At 35.1% G+C, this 21,463-nt stretch overlaps 1 protein-coding gene across 3 annotated transcripts in view; it reads right to left on the bottom strand.

The window, feature by feature from the left end:
• Positions 1 to 21,463, bottom strand: part of ATRNL1 (attractin like 1) — a 415,015-nt gene that overhangs the window by 223,692 nt on the left and 169,860 nt on the right. The window lies entirely within an intron of this gene.

Genomic DNA, 21,463 nt, shown 5'->3' with positions numbered 1-21,463 from the left:
TAAAAATTCCTTAAATCTCACAAGGCAGCATTTGATGCATATAAAAAAACAGTGATTATAAATACAGCTAAATATGACATCTGCAACATTTCTCCTACATCTTGAATCTTGYCTGTTTTATATACACAAACCATAAAACACCTCTTACTTTGAGCATCCTTGAAAGTCATTAAGTCCAGCTTTGCCTCTCAAGTTCAAGAAAAGACGAACTGAAAGACCTGCAATGGCATCTTTACACATTCATTATTAACATCTGGCCAGTTACTAGTTTTGTACTTCAAGCATGATCATTATTCTTCACGCTCGCAAATTGAAACTGCAAAGGGAAGAATAATYCTTGGCATCATTCTCACACAAGAAGCAAATCTAAATTATGACATCAGTTGCAGATTGACTCAGTAGTAAATTACCAAATCCAATTTACTCAGGACCTTGTAATTTAGTTTCAATCTAATTTAATTCAATTTTAGCTGTGATATATAAATGTTGATTAGTAGACTATTGCATAAGAATATAAAGTATTTAAGTTTCTTAAGTTACTAATATTTAAACTACAGTAATTTTGGGGAGGTTTTGGTTTGCTTTATTTTTTCCCAAAGGCAGAACTGAACAATATTAAGAACCATACAAACAAATGTTAATAAAATTAAATCTGGTATCCATGCCAATTAACGCTRCATCATAATTTTCTAGAATTCCAAATAATTCTCCCTTTGCAAACAAACTGAGCTACAAATGCACTCCATAATTTATACGACTGACTTGGGCTTATCCTTGTGAAAGATACAGCTACAACTGCTAGTCTTCAGAAGGGAAGGATACTTATGTCTGAAATTTAGGTTTTTTTATCATGTGGTTATCACTCAGAGACCTTACAGAGTTTTGTGATCTTTTTGCTTTTGAGATCATCCAATACTGAGGGAAAGCACAATAAAAGGACATTGTAAAGGGCCATGCAAACACCCACCAAAATGGAAAAATGGAAAATCAGCTGCTTTTCCCCCAACTTTCCCCATGTTGTACTTACTGGTCTTTACCTCAAGGTGGATGATCAGTAAAAACCAAGCTATGAGAAGCTGTACTTAACACATCTTCACAAATAGAATAATGTTAAATATCAGGACAAACCTATCAGTAACTGTCATTTGCTAATTACACGGCTGTACATACACTGAAGCTATAAAGGTCGATTAAAATAATTAATCTGGCAATTTAGCTAGAACTTTATGTTGCAATATTCACTTATAAAATTAATAGCTATGAGAACAGTCAAGACAYATTATAAGTTTTGTCCCTGGGACCACCTTCCTTGACCTACTGGCAACACTGGCTAACTCAGCCCAGCACAGCATTCTCCTTCTTTGCAACGGGAGCACATCGCTGCCCCATGGATTTTCTCCCCAGGTGAAGGGCTTGGYAATTCYCYTTGCTGAACYCCACGAGGYTCCTGTCAGCCCATTTCTCCCACCCCTCCAGGTCCTACTGGATGGCAGCACAACCCCCTCACATATCTCAGCTTCCTCCTGGTTTTGTGTCAACAAAGAACTTGCTGTCCCATCATCCAGATGGATACATTCAACCCTGTAACACTATTCCACAAATGATGACTTCACTAACAAAGTGTTCCACAAGAATAACCCAAATGGACAGATTTAATTTAACCTCAGGATTAACAACTGTAACAATATACACTGAAGTAATTCTGACTTGTATAGGGCAGTGAATATGGAAATGTATGGAAATAATTATGCCAAGGAACACACATATATACTCCTCATATATTTATATATATGTATATATATGTATATACTTACATATATAAATGAAAAGTAAATGGCATCAGGAAAATGTACCCACCAAGCCACATTCAGATGGAGATATCTCTATCYGCCACTCAGTTTATCTCATCTCAATTTATTATCTTCCTATGCCTATCACCAATTTCCTGACATTTWATTTCTAGTACAATAGAATAGGCAGGGGAAGGTATTAAATAAAATAGACTTAATATTGTTGAACAAGTTTATTTGAATACTGATGTTGTCCTTGTGAAAAATTAGTTCAGGCTGGCAGTTACATCTGYTTTGCAACTAAATGAAATCTGGTTCTGGTGAAAGAAGGATTAGTAAATTCCTATTGCAGAAAATTGATGCTGCTTTGCAGAATTTTTTTATGGTTGTGTGATGAGGAGAAATAGTTCTAAATCTATAACTTTTAATGTCATATGAATCTAATTTTTCTGGCAGAGATGTCTCATACAAGGTCAGTAAAAAAGCATTTTCWGAAAATGCCTCAGAATATCCTACAAGCTTCACAAATCCATACAGTTTAGTTTTTCCTAACTGAACAAACATTACTTAACTTTTTTTCTTGAGAGAATAAAAAGAACTGTAATTCCATATACCATTTTTTCTATTAACTTCACTCAACCTTTTATAAAAGATAATATACCTTCTTTAGCATCACTAAGCAAAAATAAGGAGCTCACATATGAAGTGATTTGTGAGCAATCAACACACAATATTCAGGCCACTCATCAGAGTCCCCAACCACAGGAAGAATTTGTTTTCATTGAGACATGAATACTGAATTAATTACATGGTTTTGAAAACAAGGTATAGAAGAGACAGGAAAAAAATTATCCTAAACTAACAGAAKATCTCTAATCCTAAAGCTAAATTTTCCACTAAAACATACAGTAATGCTTTAAAAAGCTTTGTTAGAAGGTTTGCATTAAACATCTCCCAAGGGAAAGAATTTCTGCTCAAATTTAAAGAGTGTCATTAAAATAGGCCTTTAAAAGTTAAGGAGMAGAAATGGAAAAGCCAGCACTCCAATGCCACTCCAGCAGAAGCCAAAGCAGCAGATGCCCTGGATGCTGTACCTGGCACCACCCTGCAGAGCAAATCCAACGTGATGGGCACCACCCAGAACAGCAGCTGCTGAAAGGCAGCTTGGATTCCTAACAGAGAAAAGAGCTGGGAAAAAATAATAATTTCCTTTCACTGCCTGTTTACAGTTTTGATTCAGGCAGGACATCATAATTATTCTTAACAATAGAATAATACTTAAAAATRCTCATKCTTAACCCCCTTTGCTTGTGTGAAAGGGGAATATTATAAAGAAAATTGATAGATGTTTGATGGGAAGAAATTGATGGGAAGAAAATAAGGCTTATTTGAAAGCAGGAGAAAAACCCAGACTATTTCTTCAGAAGATTTTAGCATGTAATTTCAGATTAGAAAAGTAGGTATGTAACTACATGCAGTACAATGTAGCTTAAACCAGAGCAATTACCAATATTCTGTTTACACAGACAAGGGATGATTCAAAGGAAAACAAAATAATCAAAAAGGACTTTTTTTTTTTTACACTTAACATTTACAACTGCTGCCCAGAAGATTAAAGAGAATGTTGTTTTGGAAGGGAATTTGACTGATGAAGACAGAAAATTCCTTTGTTCTTCCTGTTTCTGAATATTGGAATGCTTCACTGATGGACTCAATCTGTAGAAATATGGGACCATCTTATTACAGAAATCTGGACTTAGAACATAGAATTTCAACTGCTTAAGCATTGCTTTGAAAATTTCCTTGATGACTATGAGGTGCCTATAGATCACTGACTACTTTGCAAGATGGAACCCAATGGTATAAATGTCTTACACTTGGAATATTTGAAACTGAAGAAAACAAATTACAGCACTAATTAGGACTTAAAATCCTAATATACATTAATAAACTACACTGAGTTACATGAAAGTAATACTATCTACTACTATCTATGTTTTTGATCTCAATGAATTTTGGGTCAGTTCAAGGCTCTTCAMAAGGTATTTTATATGCATTTCATATCAGCTATCTTTGCAAAAACAAGGRTGAAACAGAGCAACCGTTTTCACTGTCAGGCAGTAACACTGTCAGCATGCATGAAAACCAAAATAGACAAGGACATAAGAAAAAGAATGTTCTCTKTGAAAGTCACATTTGGTAGAAACAAAATTCTCCTTTTCTCACAGCTGTACTTTTACTAACCTCAAAACTGAGTTTCACTGATACATGTTTATAGTTGAAATTAATTTGAGTTGCAAGATATTACAATTATAAAAATTGCAATCAATAAAATGATAATACATCTTATCAACCCTCATAATATTTTTTCTACATATTTCTACGTCTTTCCTTTTCTTCCATTAGCTTTTTCAGGACAACAGCAACCTCAGTGTATGACCTGAAGGAGTCTCCACTCTACTTCTCTTGGAACCTCTCAGCTTTAACCTCAGAGAGCTTTAGTTTCTCTTTTGAGCTCTAGTGTGCAGTTCTGAGTCTCCTTCAATGWCCTTATCTTCTCAGAGCACAGTAAAAGCCCAGTGAAGCAAATATTTTCAAGGCATGGTGAAATAGTTTAACTCYTTTTCTGTACATCCTGATGGACACAGTTATCTTTCATCAGAGGTTAATCAAGTACTATCCCTTGCTTCAGTGGGATATTTGGCAGTTAACTSCCAAAAATGTCTGGTGCCTTATAAACACACAAGGGCAGTACAGCTGTTATCCTCAGATTAAATTCCTCTTTTAAAATTTGCTGAAAACATGTTTATTTCATACAAAGACAGATGAGACTTTATTTACACAGTCATCATAAAAGGGGGGAAAAAACATAAGAAACTGAGAAAAGTAATTAAAGTTATTTCTCCATTTTCAGCAGAACAATGTAGCTTCTCTTCTTTGAGAATAGACTTCTTACTAAATCATGTTTTTATACTGACTTGTATAAGGTTTTGACTAATTGCTAAAAAATTATTTACATATTAAGATTAAAGCAGAGAAAAAATCATAAAGGTAGGTATGGACATAAATCTGACAGTCTGGCACTAAAGCCCCCAGCACACGCTGCCGAGGACTCAGCTGCAGAGGACACACAAAACCCACAGAGCTCTCCAAAACTCATCTGATGATTCTGTGAAACAAATGAGGATGGTCCCATTGCATTTGCCCAGTCTTCAGGCAAAGCAACTCCTTGAGTTTTCTCCACTACTTTATAAAAGCTGTTTAGAAKTTATTCATAAATTTTTTTAAATTAAATCAAAGATAAATAAAGGCTGACTTCACAAAAGTCATTGAGAGTACCCAGAYGCCCCAACCTCTTCCAAAAATGAGCATCCAAACATCCAGACAACTTTAAAAGGCTATGTAGTTATGTGAATGGTAAGTGGGAAATGGATTTGTGAAGAAGAAGAAGGGGTAGTGCATTAGCAGTTATCAACAAAAATATTGATTTAGTTGGAAAAAAAAACTAAGGACTCCTGTCATAATTTCTTGATTAAACAACTTTGGGAATTTCTGTTCTCTGCTTGATAATAAACTGTCATTCATTTTGTGTCTGCAGGTCAACTCCCTTTTATGAAAGCATTAATGTATTAATGTTCACATTAAATGGTTAAGAAAAAGATYCTCCTTAGCAACATTTTCAGATCAGAGAAATAACTTTGCTACCGAAAGTTTAAAACACTCACTTATATTCTACCACAAGTGGCACATCGAATATGAAAGTTTATTTTATCTGCATGATTAAACCAAAACCAGAAATGACAGTAACCACTGATTAATTCCTAAAATATTTCACAGAAATAAGACTGCAATGATACAATTAGTCAAAACAAATCCAGTGATATCTCTAACCAGTTCTGAATGCTCTTCTTTCATTCTTTCTTTCTATTCCTTAAACAAAAGACAAAAAAAACCCCACCAACTTTCAGAACAGAAGRTTGTAGCAATTTATCAATTCCCTGAGCAAAATAGTCAATTCAATTAAAGACCATGTAGTAGACCAATTTTATTCTCGTTCCTTGTGGAGCAAAGGGCTCTCAGTGTCAACAAACTGGCAGTGAAAGAAGAGTCAATTGGTAAAAGACCAATTTCATTTGTTTTTAAAACACTCACAGGAATCTTACAAACCTGAAAATGGACCAGTTTAATCTTCCTTTTCTGAAGCCCATTAACTGCTTTGTAGGAATCACTGCTGAATTCTACAAAACATTTTTTTTATTGTGAATTATTGCTCCTTCATAAAACCTTAGAGATAATTGTAAACACTCTTCATCCTCACTACTCTTTTGCCTTCACAATTTTTCAGGATGGCTTGTAGCACACTTTTGTGTCATATCCTAAGAAAGATTTCAGTCATTTAGTAAGATGTCACCAATGGATTCACTTAATTTTTTTTGTTGTTGTTAAAGATTGTTCATATCCAAAAGGGGAAAAAAAAATCATGGAATATTTAAAAAAGAAAATTATATCACAGACAACAAAACCAAAGTACAGCAAGTACAGCAGATGGGACATATCTGCTTCCCCAAATATAATCAAATCTTCCAGAGAGGTGGTTATATAATTCTTTTTTAAAAATTATCTGGTTTCAGAGATTTTAGAAACTGTCTGTGCCACCTTTCCTTTCAGCTTGTCTAAACTAAGTATCTCCCACTGATATTTAGTCCCATTAGTTCTTCTCGCTCCTTTTCYCCATCTCCTTCCCCCATCATCACTCAGACAATTTCAGCTGCAGTATCGCCCTTTCAAATCTTCCTTTCATTAGATTAACGAGTGAACTCACCTCAGTATTGTCTCAAATCATTTTTTCTAAACCTCTTTGCAACTTTAACCATTCTCTCAACTCAAAACCAGGAGGAGCTAAGTAGAGCAAAACTGTTAAAACACTGTTATTCAAGGCAACTAATCCTGGTTTATGTCTTTGTGTGCCTTTTCATTTATTTTCTCTTTGTATCCTGAGTTCCTGTTTGAACACTATTAATACAAGARGTGTCAGCTTAGCAATACAATTTTTAAAGTTTAGTATGACTTAGTATGATCATTTGAACAACTTGATTTTGTTATGTTGTAGGTTTAAAAAGCCTTTTTAAACCATATAAATATTGTATATAATTAATAACAATTGAATCTTTCCCTTCTGAAACTCTAGAAATGTTACTGCAATGATGTAGCATTTCCCATTAAGTCCCTTCTGATAMAAAACACAATTAACCTTAGCACACCTACCATCATATTGTCAGTAAATTTTCACCACTRTATCTTCCATAATTATCAGTTTAAATTAAAAATACCAAACCAAAATATTCCTTCCTCCACAATGTGCTTGATTACACCACACTGACTGGGGTTAAACAAAGATAATGTTTAAATATCACACAAAAAACTAAAAAATTTAAAAAGGCAAGAATTTAAGCATAGGTTATTTCAGAAGAATAAAAATTAACTCACAAAGTATTTCATACAGAGTGAATACAACTGCAGTAACTCAGCATTCATTCTAATGGAGACAGCATGAATGACAAACCATGTGAAAACATCCCACAAATGAAACTCCAGTTAATGACCTTACAGAGTATTTGCAAACTCAGGAGTATAAAATCACTCATGATAACGCATCAATGCATTGCAATTAGGCACTCAAATTTCACTGGTTTCCTTAGCAGATTAAATTCTATTACACTATAACAGAATTTTAATCTGTCATTAAAAAAAAACAACAAAAACAAAACAGAAAAAAAACCCCAGCTTATTGTTTCAAGTTAAATTGTTATGAGATTTTTTTTTATTATTATTTAAACAGGAGTCCTGCCCCTTTTCCATCTGGCTACTACAACAGGTGTAGAATAAACAGCACTAAAGCAACTTCCTCAAAATGCACCAGCCAAGCATAAAGAAAAATACAAATGAAACATGAGGCATCTTAATGGAGTAGCCAAAATTGTAACAACAATGGTACTGTGCAATTTAATCTTCTAACTGCAAAATGATGTTTTGACAGACTAATAATTGTACCTGCACTGTCATCCTACTAAAAGATTCAAGCTGAAGGTGAAGAACCATTAGAGTGGCCAGGAGGAGAACAGAAAATGAATTTTAAGGATTCTATCAAAGGATAGAGCTTGCTTAGCTGGAAAAAGGCTGATAGGGAATAGGATTGCCATGAACAAATACAAAAAAGAGAATAAACACCACTAAGAATGAGGAGCTACTGATGTCATTGAAGAYAACAAATATATTTTAACAGGATGATTACATATGGAAATAAAGGAATTGTGAAACTATTTTAAGTTCAGATCATGAGGAAATCTGGTTTTTGAAAACAGATAGATGAGTATATGAAAATGTTTGTTTAAAACATTGAGTAACGTCAAAATGGAAAAGATTATTGTCAGCCCTAAGCCTATATTAATAATATATCAGAAAACCACTTAATTGTTCCATGTGTATTTGCAAGACTTGAAGCCCAGCACATAAAACTTATACCCCTTCACTTTTGTAAATTATTATTTACATCAGCAATCAGTAAAAAGAAGTATAATTTGTTTTAATAGAAGTATTAATAATGGAATCAAATCTTGGCYARAGTAAGATTTAGTATGCATGAAAASCAAGGATTGAGAAGTTACTGTTCCTTTCCATTAAATGACTTTCAACACATAATTTTAGACATTGTTCAGGTCCAAATAATGACTACAGGAAATGAATCAAAGAAAAGCCAAAATAAGACCCAAAAAGACAAAGTACTGTCAAAAGAATAGAATTATCATATCCATGTTCAAGATGTTTTCAAGTAGCCCTTATCTCTGTGAACTTTAACTAAAATTCAAAGGAAGTGGATGTAAAGAGATGACTATCAGTCTTTACAATGAAACAAAAATCCAAACATATCACATTAGKGCAATTTTCCCAGCTCCTCAGGATGCTCTTCTAGTTAGAATGGAGAAGKGAATTGATTACATTGCAAATAATACAGCTGCAATTGATTTTTCTTTCCCACTACTTGCCTTACCACAGATGAATACAGCTGAAAAAGATTTTCAAAACAAATYAGGTTCTGTGGTWAATGSCTATAGAATATAAATGAAGTGTTACTAGTTWARAAAAAAAAAAAAAAAACCCAAGCCAACAATGTAAAGATTTTACAAAAAAGCATTATCAGCTTACAGTAGTTAATACAGGTATGATGTGAATTAAAAAGCTTTTTGCCTTCTCTAACACCAAAGGAGAGGGCAACAGAAAAGGAAAAATCTATTCTTACTGGTGCACATGGGTCTTAACCACAAGAGTGCTGATCTGTCTTGTGACTTAGGCACATCTTTTGTTGAATCCTCACCCAAGAGCTGACAGAAGCACTTCAGAATGACACTGAGTGCCTTCCTTTTGGCATGGATGCAGTTACACCATGCTCGTACCTAGGAGTGGTACTGTAACACATTCCCAATGAGAAAGCAGAGACAAAAAGAGACCCTTCTAAACCTCAGAATGTACATTTTACTAATCCTTTCTCCACTGACATCTCACCTGTTACACTGCAAAGTCTAACAGTAGCAATAAAAAATTGTAAATTCCTACCCTTATAGTTCAGTTTAAATGCCAGTTTACACTATTTCTCCCCTGTTTATCTTTGATGCTACTGAAGAATCATAGAATCTGTAAACTGGAAAGAACACCTCTAAGATAATTGAGTTGAACCATTGAGAGAGGTACTCCAMCCTTGTTCTTTCCAATCTCTAGTCTGGACACACAAGCACAGTCAAATTTTCAGTACAGGAATGTACATTTAAGAAACTATGCCAGAAAGGGGGTAGGTAGAAAGGAGATTATCCAGATGACAGTAATAATTTTCTATAGGGTGGCAGGTTTTGGCTCAAAACACCCAACAACTGGATAAATACCAAAAAAAACCCTGCCTTTTATTTAAATGACACAAATTATTATTTAAAACAACCTCAAATTTATAATTGTTTTCATTATTTTTAAAGTCTTGGGGCTGGAGGGACTCTCAAGGAGAATGCAGCGAATTGCACTGAATTCTTGGTGTTGATCTTTAATGTCTTCTGTAAATTCACTGAATCCCATTTTACTATACAGAGAAGTCATTCACTTCAAATGCCTTAAATACCGGACAGAGAAAGGATGGGTAAATTGCAGAGAAAAKGGACTCAAAGTCTGAGATTCTCAGAGGTGCAGAGGATTAGACACAATGGACAGAACCTGCAACAGATGCAGGAAAGAAAATTACCAGACAAGGATCTGAGCAATCAGACCTTGCTTTGAAGTTTGCCCTGATGTGAGCAGGGAGCTGGACCAGACACCTTGAGAAGTTCATCTATAAACTGTTCTCTGTTTCCCAGAGCCAGAATTTCTGACACTCCCACTAGAGATAAATCATACAAAAACTTTATCAGTGAAAATTAGTCATTTCTGTAAACCTCCCACATGTACACAGCAGAGAATTTCTCAAACACTACCACTGAGACGTGAACAAAACCAAAATTACCTTAAATGAAAACAACTGAAAGCCTGTACAAAGATGGTATTAGGAGACAAAGGACTAATGATGATGATTCTGTACACATACAAACAGCTTTTATTTCACTCATTTGAGAATATCTGACAGCTTGAATGGGTTTTCACTACCTGGTTTCGCAGTTAATATGGCAATTTTAACAAGACTACWATCTGCAACAATGTCAGTTGTGTATTTTTCTTGTCACTGTAAGGAATAATAATAAAAAGAAAAGACAAGAAAGTAAAATGAGGACATCATGAAACAAAAATAAAAAAGGAAGGAAAGAAAGACACAAGATTCATCATCCCCCGGTTTTTGTAAAGTATGTTTTTGAAAGGATAGCAATGAAAGATGTGAACAATGAATAAAAATCAAGTAAGATAAGTAACAATGTAGGACTAGAATAGAAAAACCTGTACAGCACGTTGGTCTAAAAATTAATTTAATCAGCTTAAAGAATATATGTGTTYTAAGGAAGTTTTCTATAAGCAGCAGTTCTTACACATTTTCACAGGAGATCACCGTGCTCCAATTCATGCCCACATCTCCTAATCCATTCCTAAAAACAGCCACAGCAATATGAGCAACACAACTTACAATGCTTCTGGGGTTTTTTCRGTTTCTACTGCAAAGAGATTGTATTAATCCTTCTGACAAAACCCCCACTTTGAGGAACTAGAATGAAAATTTAACATGGCACTATTAAACTTTTAACTAATGTAAAATGTAATTGCAAATAGAGATTCACATTTGTTCAAATGTGTTTCTAATGCAAGACACAGCAAGACTCTTGGATATTAGTTTTCTAGTGTTATTTAAAGCTTCTGTCAATAACCTGCAAGAAAACAATATCATTATTTATTTTCATTTGGCATGTTGAGGAAAGATGGTAAAAAAAATACAGGTCACTTGCAAAGCAATGTGTTTAGGAGGATAAGAGGAAGGTGAGAGAAGTAAGAACTTTATTTGATAGCATAAATGTGGAATCAAAGAATGAAAATCATTCTGAAGAATGTTATTCTGGACTTAGTGACTTTGAAAAACATTTGGGGCTATGGTAGGTAATCATTAAATTCCCAATGCTGTGATGAAGGGGCTACAGTACCCCAGGGTGTATAAGGGAAAATATTGAATGCAGCAAAAAAGGATGAATTGGAGTCACAAGAGGAAAGAATAGGAATGATGGAGCTAAGGTTCTCTGCTTCTCCAAGCAGCACAGTGATCCATGKAGGAGCTGCTGGAATCACCCCTTTTTCTGCCCCTCAAGTACTTCATTAACTCTGTGTCCAAAACAGATGCAATCACACTCGGTACCCAGTTCTGGCTTCCACAGTTCTCAAGGGATACTGAAATATTGGAGGGTTCAGAGAAAAGCCAAAACAAAGGTGATGGAGTACTCTGAATTTGCAACAGCTTCACATCCTTTACAGGAGGAAGCTCTCCTTTCTAACACAAAATCATATTTCAAGAGCAACCCATGGAAATCTACACTCACTATGAATGGGATGTTTTTAAACAGTGGCAGTAATTAACAGAACTATTTAGCAGAAGTCAAGATGCACATCTCCTTTTTAGAAGTATTTAGGCCAAGAGTAATTTTTCTTGTTTTAAATATATGGTGTAGTTCAAACTGCAATTAATTTATGAGAGCCTATGCTTTGGTTTATGTCTCATTTCAAATTTTATGACCAAAGCAGCCCCTTCTGGATTTATCATCTATGAGATGTAACACCTAGGTAGCAATGAAATCAAGTGCTTACATGAAAAAGTAATGGCAAGTAACTAATGCACTTAAAGCCAGATTTTAAAACAAGCAGATGACCTGCAAGCTCTCTCCCCTCTTGCTTAACATGTTTATCTGGGTATCTATGTCTGATAATTGTTTGTACTGTCTCCCCGAAGGCACAAAATATGTTTGTCTAATATAGAACAAGCTGTTTATGGGTTTTTTTTTTGTTTATTCAAAATACATTAAATTATCTTCATGATAATAAAGAATTCAAGAGATTTTTTTAAATAGCACCATTATCACAATTTAAAGGTCCTTGCAACATTTCAAAATAAAACAATCAGCATTTCATMATAAAACCAAACAAAATCATGATGCTAACATCCTTTTCCAGAGTCTGAAGAAGTGAGCATTGACACCATAAAGAGAACACAGCAGCTYCCCAGTATCTGCCCAATTATCAGCCAAGTTTGCAGGTCTGAGCCTGTCTTCTTGATAAACAAAGAGATTGTGATTCTACTCAGTTTTGGGCCATTCCTCCTGCATTTCTCAGTTGTGGTCTGTGACTTCCTCACCTCCTCACACTGCTCAGCTCAGCTCAAACCATAAATGCAWCAGTTAATCCATGAGGAACCATGGACGGGCTTTGGATTTCCAAACCCTGGAGTCTCACTGAGTAATATTTTCATTTTGGTATTTCATCACAGAAATTATTACAGTGGCCGAATGATCAAAATATTAATATAAASCTTTAAAAAAAATTGGGGTCCACATGAAATATTATTCCAAGAAAAATACCTTGAAAAAGTCCCAAAGATCAATATATGGCAACTGTTTTCCATTCTCAAGGATTGTTTCTAACAGCAAATATGAAGTTCAACTCCTTGCATCTGTAACTGTAATAACTTTTACACATTAGAGTGACTTCAAAAATATCAGTTCMCTAAAATAAACATTCTGAAGCATGAATATCTGCTTAATCGATGGTAGAACTCCCTGCACTGAGGATGCTGATGACACCTGAGCTCACTCCTGAGAATGTTCCTGCACATAAAACAGCCTCAACTTTTAAAGCTTCAGTGCTTTTGGAAAGCTGGGATTTAGAGAGTGYTGCAAACTCAACTGTGAGCATTCCTACAGGTTTTATCGAGTTTGCCACGGCCTGAGGAATTAAGCTCTGAAACTCTACACAACWCCCCAGAGCTGTATTTGCAGTCAGGGTTATCAAGGCTACCCAGCAGTGTAAAGTTTTTTTTCCAGGGTCAGTGGCTCGGAGGCAGTTCACCATCACACACCTGAACCCAGAGGAGCTCAGGAAACCCAAGAGCTGCTCCTCCTGACCCTGAAACTCCTCTCCATGCCAGGACCTCAGGGATGATGGTGAGGCTGACATAATCATCATCATCATCATCATCATCATCATCATCATCATCATCATCATCATCATTGCCCAGCAGATGTGGGGCTCTCGAGAAGTCTTCCTCACAAACCCCCTACACCAAAGCTTTTAAACTCATTTTGGGCCATTGATATTTTGTTTACTAAGAAATGTTGAGAAACATGGATTTGGCAGAAATACAAATTTAAACAAAAATATAAGAAACAGAAATCCCTGTACATTGCTCGCATTTTTCTATAAAATCCTGATCAGAGAGGGCAACTAAGGTTGTATTAATCCTTCTGACAAAGGAGTTTCTGACAGTCATGATAAATAGTTYGAAAATATCTATTCCCTWCYACMAGCTTCCTATTTCCATTCTGATCCCCTATGAGCCAAACATTTACTTTAAAATAATTCTGAAGCCACTGTGTATGACCTTTATAGGCTTCTGCAGTTCAAYGAGGCATGGATGTTTTCTTCAGGGAGAATATTAATCTTTTAAAGTTTTTGTCTTGTTATTGAACAAAAGGTTTCTATACCCCACCATATGCTCCCACCCCAAACCCCAAGACGAATAATTGATTTTTTTTCCTATAGCTTATCAAAAGTCCTGAACAAACACAAGCTACCTGGAAGCAGTATTTTTTTTTTTTATTGCATTCTAAATTTCCTTCTAAAATTTACTTCTGTAAGTGTACAAGAGAAATGGAAACTAGAGAAAAAAACTCTCAATATCTACTTGCTAAACATCAGARGGAGATAATTTTTATTAGCAAATATCATATCTACACATCTCTGTTGTGTTATACAACCATGAGTAKATGATGCCTTGGTCTGCCTGGAAAAGAAAGCCCTACACAACTGGCACATCAGTTACACCAGTTCTTATCTCAGACATTCAAATTATACACCAATTAAAACTATGCATCACTGAGGACTAATTATCTCCTAATTAGGTATTTTGGTTCCCTTAAATCATCAGCTGAACTATTAACAGGGCTTCTGCTTTCTCRGAAATACATCAACTATGTTAAATATTTACAGATATTCTGGTGGCTCATATTCAGCTTTTTCTAAAGTGACTGGAAAAAGAAATGCACCAGGAAGAATAATGAACATAACATTTACATTCATTGGAATGGTGTAGAAGTTGGCATGGTTTGGTTGGCAACCTTATTCTGGGATATTTTAAGACAAAGATTAACTGTTTTACCACTATTWAAAGTAAAAATCCTAAAAACCTAATCACCAGAAAACACCTCCTCATTTTAGCAATGCTTTAGGAGCCACRGGAAGCATTCTGGAAAATGCTGTAYTGGATTTGAGCACATCAAGCTTTTAGGGAATATTATATAGCCTTGGGATTTATTCTCCATACAACTAACCTTCCAACTACAAGGAAATAAATTACAGGTATTATAGGTAGAGCATTTTGCAWGGCAAGAATCAGTAGGTTTCTGTTTTATATTTTGATTGCCTAATTAAGTAAAAAGTAAGCATAATTAGTGTAACAGTCCACATTTGGGCAGCAATTTACAAGTACTTTATGAAATCCAATAATTGTACATGTAACAGACTAACCTGTAATAATGCAACTATGACAGAGAATTTTAGCAATGGCATTTAATGTGTTGAAAAACAGAATTGAGTTTAGCTTTAGATACCAGCAATGAAGCAAATGAAACTTTACYTTCCTGCTGCTGTTCTGATTTCAATTTTGAAATAATTTTTAATTTCTCCACTTAGACAAGTTGGTTTTTTTTTTTTCTAAATACAACTATAGAGCAAAAAGTCTATTTAATATATGTTATTCATATATAAAAAACAATACTATGGATGATATAAACCTGAATTCCCAGACCTTTTGCTGTCTAATAAACTAGATRCCATGARCAGRAAGGTGATTAGATGAGCCACTTTGMCAGAAAACYRAAGCACAAACGTATCATRAGCRGCTTTGTGATCTGTTATCAAGATCCCTGTTTAGTTTTATAAATATTCTTCCATTTGAATCCCCTGAATAATTTAAAACCTATATTCAATGCATAAAAACTGACAAAATGYTAAACACTGTAACATTACCCTCCTTCAAAATCACTTCCAGAACAATGTATATTACTAAATCTCTTGTWATTTGAATCACTTCCTTCCTACATTGAGACAGGAACTTGCATTTGCACTTCTTCAGCCTCATGTTCCCACCCTCCTGCTCTTGSCACTGCAATTTCTCTTCCTTCAGAGTCCAGGATTGATATGACCCAATGCATAAAGTGAGCACATTAAACTTTACTTTTGTACCCAGCTTTGTTGAGGATAATTCTCACAGCAAGGTGAAGAATTAGAGAAAATGGCCTCAAATTGAAAATGGGGATGTTTAGATTGGATATTAGGAAAAATGTCTTTCCAAAAAGGGTTGTCAAGCATTGGATCAGGCTGCCCAGGGCAATGGTGGAGTCACCACTCCTGGAAGCATTTTAAAGATGTGCAGATGTGGCACTTGGGGATGTGGTTTAGTGTTGGACTTGGCTGTGTTAGGKTAAGAGTTGGCCTTTTCCAACCTAAATAATTTCATGTTTCTCTGATATTTTGATATTATTATTGTTTTTGTTGCTGTTACTGTCATAGCTGTTGACGTTATTTATTATATCTTACTAATGTCAGTAATTATTAATAAAGATCACTATTACAATATTACATTATAATAATATTATGGTATTGTGCATTATTATAAAATTTATGATTATTAAAACAATACTAATACTCATACTAATACTAATACTAATACTACTACTACTACTAATAATAATAATAATAATAATAATAATAATAATAATAATCCTGATTTTTAATTTTAATCAATATCATCATCCCTATTGAAAACTGAAATTACACATATATTTTATTACACATATATTTTAGGCTATATTTAGTCACCTAAAAATGAATCCACCCTATAGTGCAGGTTGCCCTCTATTCCTGGGTTTTTTTCTCTTCTGACAGAATTTCCTTGCAGAAAATTGTCACTAAATGATAGTCCAATGGATTTCCCAGGTTTTTGTTCTTGCTATACTACTTTCAAACCTTTTTTTTTTTAAAGAGAGATTTTATATTTGCTGTAAGAAAACATCAMAGTTGTTTTGGAAGTTAATGCATCCACTTCATCACCAATACCTGTTTAGTGTTTGGAGAATTATGGTGTCTCCATWCATTGCTATATGCAGTTACTCAGCAGCCTCTATGAAAACCATTAAGGCACTTAGAAATGGAATTGTTCACCATAAATCACAGGGATTACATTTAAGCATGCAATCACTGGTGGGAGGAGGTTCTGTACACAGCTACATGTGGAAAAATACACATTGTCCAAGCAAAGGGTCCACAATCCTGACCTTAGCAACATTCAGAAAGGTCTTAAAAACCAAAAAGATCAGATCTTTSTTAGTTAATTTAGTAATTAGGTTTGTGATACTATTGTAACTTCTAATGGCAGTGACTGACAAGTTTTACTTCTTGGAGCTTTTACAACATWTAAGTCACTCATGGATGTTTAAAATTCAAATGGAGTCCAAAACAAAAACAAAAATAGTGAAATAAATTATAATAGACAGTAAATTTTATTACAAGGGTAGATTGTGCTTCTTGATTTACATAACACTCCTCCTTCAGTTGCTACACAGGCTATTAACAGGGGAAAAGAAATCAATTCTGAAACAGGAGCCAGTAAACTGAAGAACACTAGTTTCAGCTTCAAAAAAAAAAAAATCCCTTGAAGATTTATATATGAAGTAGTTCTGATTATTTGTTGTGCTACATACAAATAAAATGTAAATCTCCACCATAACTCATTATTCTGTTCTGCTACACAAACTAATACAGGTCACCAAAGACAGTTTTCATCRGAAACCACAGTGCAGAAAAAACAGAACTCCAAATAGGCTTGCTTAAGGCTATTAAACTCCTTTTTTTCCAACACATCAGGGTATTCCACATGTACACCAACATCCTGTCTAACTTCACCGCAACAATAATTATTTTATGCTGTGGAAACATGTTAGTTTAACTGTGCTATGTTCAAAAAATGTATAACAAGATTTTTTTTTTTCATTAAACACAAACCTAATTTTGCCAGACAGTGCTGTGCCACTGAGGCTGAACCTTACAATTTAAACTGACCCTCCCAATTAAAACTCAGACACTTGTGAATCTTTCATTTACACTTTAGGGAAGAAAGGAAATAACTAGTAGGACAGGTATTATTATCTACAGATACAGCCTTAAAACTCGTAGAAAATTTTGCTGCTCAGGCACAAGTTGAGATCAGACTTACAAGTTTGACAGTTATAAAGAGATATAGGTGCAGGAAAGCAGCTGATCCTGAAGGAGGAATGTTATTGMTGTCCTTAGGGGCACTGATCAGCCAAATAGCCAGGACAGCGTTTTAAGGGTATTTGCTTTATCATGTGCAGTCACTGCTTTTCAGAATATGGGAGCAAATGATGGAAAAAAAGAAAATACATCTGTTACCAGCTTAAATGACAAAAATCCCTTGCCATAAAATTAGTTTCCTGAGACTGAAGAACATGTTGTGACTGCTGTTATTAATATTTGCATAGCTGTCAGCAGCCCAAGCTTTATGGCTGCTTACTACTTCAGGGACCATTGACCACTATTTGAGGTGCTGGCTACAGCCTGAGTTACTGCTTTTCAATAAATGTTACAGCCTTCAAATTCCATTACCAGCAGAGGCTGAATTACATCTACTCTCAAAATAAAATAAAAATGAGCAGAAACAAGTTATGGGGCTTTGTCATATATTCTGYTCTATCCTAATCTAGCCTATTTTAAGGCAAGAGCATTTTTTCATTAAGTCCTGTTTAAGTGATATATAAGACACAATACACCTGAAGGGTTGGGACTGTCAAAGATAGTCAAACTTAAGTCTGGGTGATAAATCCTGTTACTTGGACACTTGAATCCTCTGTTAACAAAGATACTTTATACAGATATCCTCTGAAAAGAAGCATAAACTACTGTTGCTTCTGAAATTCTGGCTGGTTAAGCTTAAGGGTCTTTCCCCGTCCCTACTTTCCAGCTACTCTGAATTACARGAAATGGAGAAAAAGTGTGATAAAAASTGTTCCAGTAATTCAGCAGGGAAATCTCCAATATTTGTGTGCCAGTGTATAAATRTTACATATTTCTGAGCAAAATCTGGCACCTGCCCACGTTACAGTCAGGTCAGTAGACAAGAGATCTATTTGTGGAAAGAGCTCTAAGCTGAGGATGTCCTACATCACCACCTTTCTAATGACCCCTTATGCAACTATGTCACATTTCTGCTTCTCCTTTCCTCAAGGTAGAAGAGTCTTTATTGCTGAATAAAATGTCTTTAGCATCAGGGAATTTAAATGCAGGCTTTTCCCTGAGGGCTGCAGAGATCCCCCAGCTGTGTGCCCGTGGACAGAAAGGTGTTGGCTGATGGGAAACTACAGTACATTTCTGTAAGGAGAGCAGCTGAACATCTGAAACAGAATTCCCCACACAGTTTCTATGTTTGGCAAGTAATTCACTGCTATCCAGTGCTAAAGGACTTGCATTCTGGATTAGGATCCCAGTGACAACAGTAAAATGGGTCACTCCCTAGTTGCTGGTGGAGTTAYCACAAACCAAAACATCTTTACTATTTTTATTGACACCAATCACCATATATCCTTTTTCCAAAGCCAAGAAATTATATTTCAAAAAAGATATTTTCTGTTAGAGTCACCAGGGATTTATTAACATTTTGGAAAAAAAGTCCAAGCTTGCTGAAAAGGCAACATGCATAAYAAAAATACCTGAAGAAGCAGCTGTGGCCATTGATCCAAATAAGCAATCACCTGCTGGGATGGACAGTTTTTCCTTAYAGTCATGAAAATCTYGGAGATAAATGAATGCAAAARYAGAGATAATATAGGTGACTTTAACAGAAAATGAAACTGTCTTGTATAATGAGGAAGGCTGCTTCTTTTCCTACAGAAAAAAGAGAAATAACTCCAACACCCAAACCCTCCCAATGAAAGACCTSAGAAATCTTAGCTCCAGTGCCAGCATAACAGGAGGCACAAGAGTAGAGTGGTGAAATGCATATCAATAACACCATTGATAATAACATCAATAAYACAGCTTCAAATACCAGTCAAAAAGGAAGTAAGGTCAGTACTTCTGCCTCCTTAGGAACTCATGTTTTATATAATGTATTCTTGACAAGATGTGATGAATAATGGAAATATGGGAGACTGGTACTCAGACTGTACTTGAAAACTGCTGGAGGACTTAGTCCTCTGCAAAAGATTGTGCAAAAGGCATKTGCCCAATTTCATGTTGCTACCTKACTYMTTAAATAAAAAGAAAACCTCACAARGAAGCCACAATAATTTCCTTAGGTCTAACAGAATTAAATGCAGCCTTCAGTACTGAGTTGCTTCAAAATACCACTACATTTCTACCCAACAGAATAGGACCAATGCAGTGTGGCCATTTCAGTRAAAAGGACTGCAGTGCAAATAGATTAACACCAACCCCTTCTGCCTGTTGAGAAGGAGAATCTGGTATGCTAAGAGAGGAAGGTGTAGAAGATCATAACTGTTAGAACTCTGAGCCAATTTAGTGGTGGCSTAGCAAACATCAGCCCCTGGATTGGAATGAACCATGACTTCCTTCTCTTGAACTAAGTCATAGGAGTATTCATATACTTTTAAAATTTCTACAGAATTATAAAGTCAGCATATWAAACAAAACTTGTTTTCTCTGAGAAGCTCCCTGCTCCATTTATCATTTGAAGATGTTATCTACTGCTAGAGCACCAAACATAAGAAGCATATGGGATAATGTGAACTTCAGATATTTTCTCAGAAAGAACAAATCACAGCATAAAAAAGGCTGAGAGCTAAACAATAATCATGTTCATTTAGGAAGGCAAATACAGAGGACAAAATTAACATCCTAAAACAGTTTCTCCAATTGGACCTTAGCATTCTTTTTCCAGTGCATAAAGCTGAGTGACTTAATTTCCAGGTGGAAGAAGCTTTTTAGGAAAAATTAGCAGAACAGGAAAGGAATGCAATAATCAAGCACCACCACCTCTGAGGCAGAACTGCCTGGACTAATGAACTTCAGTGTGCCTCAAAAAAGAAATATATTAAAAAGAATCTGTGTAACTGTGGCAGACAATGAAAATTCGGATTAAAAACCAAAAAAGGAAGTATTTAACCAATGATCAGGAATTCCCTTCYTCAGGGTGTTAAGCTGCAGTGGAAAGAGCACAAGAAGAAGCTGAGTTGTGCCAACATCTGACCCAGAGCTGCACGTCCCAGGAATGCATCACCTTAATAATGTTTGTCTTACAATGATGATAAAGCCACCTTCCAGCCAGAAAGGTGAAAGGAGAGTGTAATGAATTTACAGCTGAAATTGCTCCMTGGATTTGTTTAAGAAGCTGATTTGGCAGCTGAAGTTGCTCTATCCTTAGGAGGTGGGAGAGAGTGTAAAAAATACCCCTAATATGAAGAGTAAAAGCAAGCAGTTAGTCTTCAGGGTCTGTTTGGATTTTCTAATAAACCAGTACATTCATAAATGTTACTAAGCTGCATGAATTCATTCTTTGACACTGTAAACATGTATTTCCAGTTACTGTTCATATCTGATTCAAACAACTCTAGTTTTACTTAACACAACAAAAAACATTTCTCTGACAGTTTACTTAGAAGCTGACAGCTTTAATCCAGAACACTTGATCTCACATATACTTTTTTAAAAATTCATATTTATACTTATTTATTTATATTTTTTAAAAAAATCAATTATATCCATGTATATATATGAAGAAATTAGGTTCTATATCTTAGAAAAAACATGGAGGGTTTTTCCCCACTAAAATCAAAATTTTGTAAGATATTTGGAATCATGGTTAACTGCAAAGTATTTTGAGCTTGTTCATTCTGGTTTAAATCACCTGGAATTATGAGGTTYTA

The sequence above is a fragment of the Malurus melanocephalus genome, unplaced genomic scaffold (genome assembly GCF_030028575.1).
Source record: "Malurus melanocephalus ecotype Western Australia unplaced genomic scaffold, MMel_1.1 scaffold_122, whole genome shotgun sequence".
Classification (NCBI taxonomy): Eukaryota; Metazoa; Chordata; class Aves; order Passeriformes; family Maluridae; genus Malurus; species Malurus melanocephalus.
The sequence above is the reverse complement of the archived record's forward strand: the minus strand, read 5'-3'. Positions and strand labels throughout refer to the sequence as shown.